The 6,000-nt window shown below is 41.5% G+C and overlaps 1 protein-coding gene across 1 annotated transcript in view; it reads left to right on the forward strand.

The window, feature by feature from the left end:
• Window positions 1-6,000, forward strand: part of ESRRG (estrogen-related receptor gamma) — a 346,513-nt gene that overhangs the window by 21,756 nt on the left and 318,757 nt on the right. The gene's annotated exons all lie outside the window — the stretch shown is intronic.

The following is a 6,000-nucleotide window of genomic DNA, read 5'->3' on the forward strand; positions in this document are numbered from 1 at the left end:
CACAGAAGCACTGCGCTATCGGGACAGAAAGGTTCAAATCTTAAGGACTAATTTGGAGGTTGTTGGTTCCTTCACAAGTATTTAGCAGGAAACATGAACAGGAAGATGCTGAGGTTGCTGTTTATGGCTGAGGCCACATTCATGCAGTCCACTGAGTGTATTTACAGTGCTCATTATACTGCTGTGGGGCTTGGTCTCCATTTCAGAGAGAAAGGGTTCTCCAGTGGTTTTCTGAACACAGTGAAAGAAGGACTTTCTAAATCTCTTTTTTGTCTCCCAGTATTTTTAATCTTAAGGTTTTTAAAGATATGGTTTTCTAAAAATTTGTTTTATTTTAGAAAGTGTTCTTTTTACAGAAGCACATTAGAGAGGAAAGGTTAGGATTATTTAAGGGAGGGGAATTAATTGTGTCACTTCTATGGGCATTAGGCAAATTGCCTCACTTGGAGTTAAGAGGCAGCATGGGAGTATTTAAGTATAGGGTGCCTGCAATGCACTTTATGATAGTCTTAGCTTACGACCTTACATCATTTTATTTCTCTATTAAAGCAAGACATTCCACGCTGAGACTGGGATTGTGCACGTTGCGTAGTTAGCACCTCATGTCCTGAAGACTATGTGACATACTGTGATAAAACAGTGAAGGTAACGTAGAGTACTCGAGAAGTTTCTATGATAATCCAAGAAATAAAAGGTGATATCTGTTATGTGGTAGGATGGAAGATATGTAAATGAGCTGGAAAAATGTCTAACTCAGAATTATGTTCTATGTGTTTTACCCATAAACTTATTTTAAACAGGACAGCAGATGCCACAGTAAAGAGAATGGCTTAAAAAGTAATTATGGGCCATCCAGAAATACTAGACCAAGCCTCTGACTCCAGAGGTAGTAAAGACCTTACAGGTCAGTCCAGTGATGGTGCTTAGCATTTATGTGCTAATTTGGCATTTCACAGAGGAGCGCTCAGGTGTCTAGGAACAGACTGTGCTGACTCGGAGCACCCTCCTGCCTTGGGGAGAAGGCAGAGCCACTGATGAAAGATATTGTTTCTGAGTTTTATTTTACATGAAACAAGTTCTCGCAGGAGGAACCAGAGGATGCCTTTGGACACTAGCAGTGCCGAGTGGTTCTTTGCAGGGAGCAAATTCTGACCCTGCTGATGAGTGCCTGCTTTAGCCTGACACCATGGATATTGCTGCTTAGGGACTTAGGCATAGGTAGTTTATGGCTCCTAGATAGCTTTTGGTGCATGTTACGTGACCCAGTCCTTTGCAGAGAGATCACCTGGGCTGTGAGTAGAGTTGCAGCTCTAAGCTTCTGTGGACCTTCAAGTCAGAAATTGAAAAAGATATTGAGTTTAGACATCTTCAAGGTTGGGGAGCAGCCAGATTCTCAAGATTACTGTTTATAACAGGTAAATCAATTCTTCTCCAACTTTTAGGTATATAGATACTTCCTTTGACTCCAGCCAAATCCTAAGTTTTGTGGGATGGATGTCTCAAGTACAGGTGCCTTTGAATTAGAGCAAAGCTGTCATCAGATACCGTGCTGAGAGTTATTTCATTTCATCTACTCTGTTTCATTTCTCCATCTGTAAAACAGAAATAATGGTATTAGCTCCTGGTGTACAGTGGTCTGAGTTCATTAATAACAATACTGTTGAAAACTTAGATAACTGTAATGCTTACAACCCAAAAGTTGAACACTGAAATGATAGTTGTGGATTTTTGGTGGGTTTTTTTTTTTTTTGGTTTTGGTCCAGTTAGTTCAGGAGGAATAGTGTAAGTTGGGCATAATTATCACAAAAGGTAATAACTTTAGTTATCACTCGTGGAACTACATTTAACCTGTTGACTTTGTGCCCCATATAAAATCTTAAAGCGTCAGGAAAACGTTTAAAATGGTTCCTGCCACTCTCTGTATGCCAAACACAGTATTTCAGATACTCTTAGGGCTGCAGCAACAGTAGAGTGGATTTCCAATAGATGGGATTTCCAGGAGGAGCCTGCCTTTCATGGGACAACTGATGCGTGATAACCCGTGCCCACACTTCGGCACAACCACAAGCCCAACTTCGGTATTGTCCCTGGAGCTGTGTGGATGGCTGTGCAGAGCAGGAGCCAGTGGCACCTATACTGTGACCTGTGTCCACTTTGTGGCTGCTAAGTTAACAGGCGCACGCTTTATGGGTGCAAATTGTAGCTGGAAGAACAACAGAGGGGGTCTTAGCACACCCTGCAATGCGTGCAAATAAATAGCAAAAAAAGGAACACAGGTTGGCATAGCTGAAATGTCCTTATGTGTGATTAAAAATGTATACCTTCATTTGTTTTTCCTCATGCAGCCAGAGTCTAGTAAGAGAAATATACCTGCTCAGGCATCCGGAGTTTCTGCCAGGAAGGTCAGCTTCCAGAAATGAGATGGAAAAATAAATTAGGTAAGAGACTGAAGGGAAAAAACTTTATAACAAAAAGCCAAGAGTGAGATCTCAACATAGGAGATCCTTTTGCAGCACAGGATTCAACCAGCAGTAAGTTGTTACGTTACCCCAGCAGAGGACACCAGCTAAATATGCAGATAGATTAAAAGAGGTTTCATTTTCTTCTCTCAACAGTAGCTGCTGTGTGGGTTTTGGTGTTATGACTTTTTACAAGCATTGTTTACACAAAAATCACATTATTCTCCCACTACTGACGTAGGTGATGATGTCAATACACCTGCTCAGGGCCTGTTCCTCAGAGAGGCAGAGCACGCAGGGCGCTCTGATCGCCTCGGCTTGGTCGGCAGCAGCTCTTGATGCCAGGATTTTGGGACTGGCTGCCTTCATGTCGAGCTCTTTCAGCTCTGTCACAGAAAATGAGATTTGGTTCTCAAGGAAAAAGGACCTCATATGAGAACCACTGTGCAGGGTAAATCTCCCTTTTCCGTAAGAAAAGCATTTGATACTGCCTCTTCTGAAACAAAGTCCACTTCTCCGAGTGATAGTCCAGAGGCTGTCTGGCAGGATGCAGAATACAGAAACCAGTTAACCCTATCCATGCATTTAGAAGCAATATTGATACTTTCCCAGGGAGTGCTTACAATGTACGTCTGTTTATTTGTTTATTTTTTAAATGCCATTAAATTATCATCAAGGTAGAGCTCTTCCAAAATCCATTTCAGACGGAGAAGAGGCATCACCTGAAAGAAGCCGGCGGCGGCAGGACCAGTTGAGCGTGCGCTCCCCGTGAACAACGAGCGCTGCTCCGAGTAAGACATCAGGGAAGGACTTTGCACAGGAAAATAATGAAAGCACTGACAGGGTGAGACCACATGCAGAAAAGGGAAAGCTTATTTCCTGAAGAGGCGCAATCACGCTTTATTAAAGGAGTATTGTAAGGAAACAAATTAGATTTTAAAAAATGACTTCTCGCAGAAGCAATAGAAAAGGAATTTCTCATAGGAAAGGAATGCTAACAGAAGTCTTTTCATGATGTAAAAACATTCCAGTGTCGTGCTTGCAGCCTGTGAGGAAGAGGGAAAGAAAGAAAGTGAAACTAACTGGGAACAGCTCAAACTAGCTTCCCGGTACAGGCCAGGAGAAATAAGAGATTCAAAAAATAATTAAATTAATTAATGGTGCATTAGATAACTTTATAAGTGTTTACCTTAACACAGAAAATATTTATTCTTGTGCATGTGGATGCAGCCTTTTTTTTTTTTTTTCCCCTTTTTATTCAGTTTCAATCTACCTTACTTTTAACAGCAGTAGTTTTGTCTGTTTTCAGCAGAGGAGACAGCCCACTGAGAGCCCCCCGTTTGTTACACACATAGCCGGCGATTTTGGCAGATCTAGGTGTAAAGCCAGCAGAGCAGAATGTATACTATAGCTCTGCATTTCATTTCTAACTGTTACTTGTTTGCTGGTTCTGAGCAAAGGTTCTGTATTCAGTCTTGTGCCAAACATGGTTAGTGTTAAACCCGTACCATGCATTAAGCCTCTGGGTGAAGGGGTGCAGATTTGCTACTTAAACATTTTTTTTTCTGTCTGCCAGCTGCTTTGTTCTGGCTATCTACTCTGTAGCTGTTGTCCCAGTGGTCTGAGTGATCTTCTTCCTTTCAGTGGCTCTTCAGCGTCCATGTTTTCATCAGGAAATTCGTAGTTCATTCCATCCCATAGACAGGGAGTGGAAAAGAGCGTGGGGAGTGGGATGTGGGCTGGGACAGTATATCGGGGAAGACCCAACAAGATAAATGGCATAGCACTTATGCAAGACGGAGACGAAAAGTCCTGACCCAGTGCTGAGTTCAGTCCAGATGTCTTCTGCAGAACGGTGGGGTGGGAGAGAACGTGCTCAGTGGCATGCGGCATGGAGGCACTGTCTCCAGCGCATCTCTGCACGCCAAACGTAGCCATGGGGAAGCAGATTTCTTGAGCAGCTTCTCACAGCTATGGCCGTCCACTGGGTAACCTGTTTGTGACTATCATGGTTTACCACAGGCTAGGTATAGAGCGAATGGCTCTGGTTTTCCATTTGTGTAGTTACGACTCAATTGACTGTAGGAGATGTACTTTTGATATGGAATGGCAGAAGTGGAGGTGTATGAGAGCTAACATATAAAAAGGTATAAATTGGATCACATTTGGGTCTCGTGTTATCTCGGTGCCCAGGGATGACTTAGGCTGTAACACCCATTAACAACATAGGAAGATAGGTGTGTAATTCTCGCTTTGGAGGAAAAGACTTTCCTTAGTGTCCATGTGCCAGCTGCATCGACTCAGAACACTGTAAGGAGCTCCATTAAGTTCTATTGGGTCCATAATCTGCACATTAAGAAAAATTTACATGATAGATGGAGCTGTTAAAGTCTAATTGGGTAATCAAAAATTAGTTAATGTGCCAAAATATGTATTTAGCTGATAAACTCTAATGGTTCCAAAGGGTTCTAGTATTAATAGAAGGCATGCTTGCACATTAAGGAGTTGAGTAAGATATTGCTCTTCTAACACTCATTTCAAATAAAGATCCCAAAGCACTTGACAGATATTAAATCACTTATTGATTTGATTTTTCCAAAATATGTCCATCCGAGGCTCTGGGGGAATATATGTTAACAATAATGTCAAATTTGCACATAAATAATAAATTATAATTTCCCCCCACTTCCCAAGTCTATCAAGTGCAATAATCGCTCCTGCCCTCCAACCCGGTTAAAAATCTCTCCAGGCTGGGTCTTCTTTAGTTAAACCATATTATGTCCCCGTGATATCCTGCACCCGCTTGAGTGATAAATAAGTTGAACCCCAGTGAAATTAACTGGTTTGAAAAGGGTTAGAGGTAAAGTCAGTGGCAGAGTCAGTAAAAGAATATGGCATTGCTGGTTACTTTAGCCTGCAGAGCAACCAACACAACATTTGTGTATTCACAGAGCTAGAAGGATGTTTTGGCACTCTGCAAATAGCTTCCTTATCTGTTCATTCAAATTTCATTCTTTTTTAAATAGAGGAAATGAATAAGAATTTTAAAATAACTCTTCTGCTTAATAGTTGCAAAATGTCCTAATGTATTATTAATAGCATGCCACTCCCACATTATAATAATATGTGGTTCTGTGTTTGGACAGCCTCTAGTGTAATAGGGACCTCATCCAAGATGCTTTTGTAGGTTCTTCCACAGTTCAAACAGATAATGATAGCTTTATTTTAAGATGGAAAAAGGTTATCTTTGTTTTATGGAGGAAATGGAGGCAGAAAGGTAAAACCTGTCCCAGAAGTACAACTAGACTCCAGGCTCAATGTTTCTTTGCTGCTCTGACTACTGGACCGCAGCACAGAGGCGTTCTTAAACTTGTGCCTGTTAAAAACAATTTAAGCTTTGGTTCATATATAATGTGCCTTCAGTACTTTATGGGATTTATAACAATAATTATCCTGACTGTATTCGACCTATTGTGCTTTGAAAAGGCCTCTGGACGTCTTGAAGTGCCAGACAAATGGCCAAAGTCCCTTCTGTTCGACT

The sequence above is a fragment of the Charadrius vociferus genome, unplaced genomic scaffold, assembly GCF_000708025.1.
Source record: "Charadrius vociferus isolate BGI_N301 unplaced genomic scaffold, ASM70802v2 scaffold261, whole genome shotgun sequence".
In the NCBI taxonomy this organism is placed as follows: Eukaryota; Metazoa; Chordata; class Aves; order Charadriiformes; family Charadriidae; genus Charadrius; species Charadrius vociferus.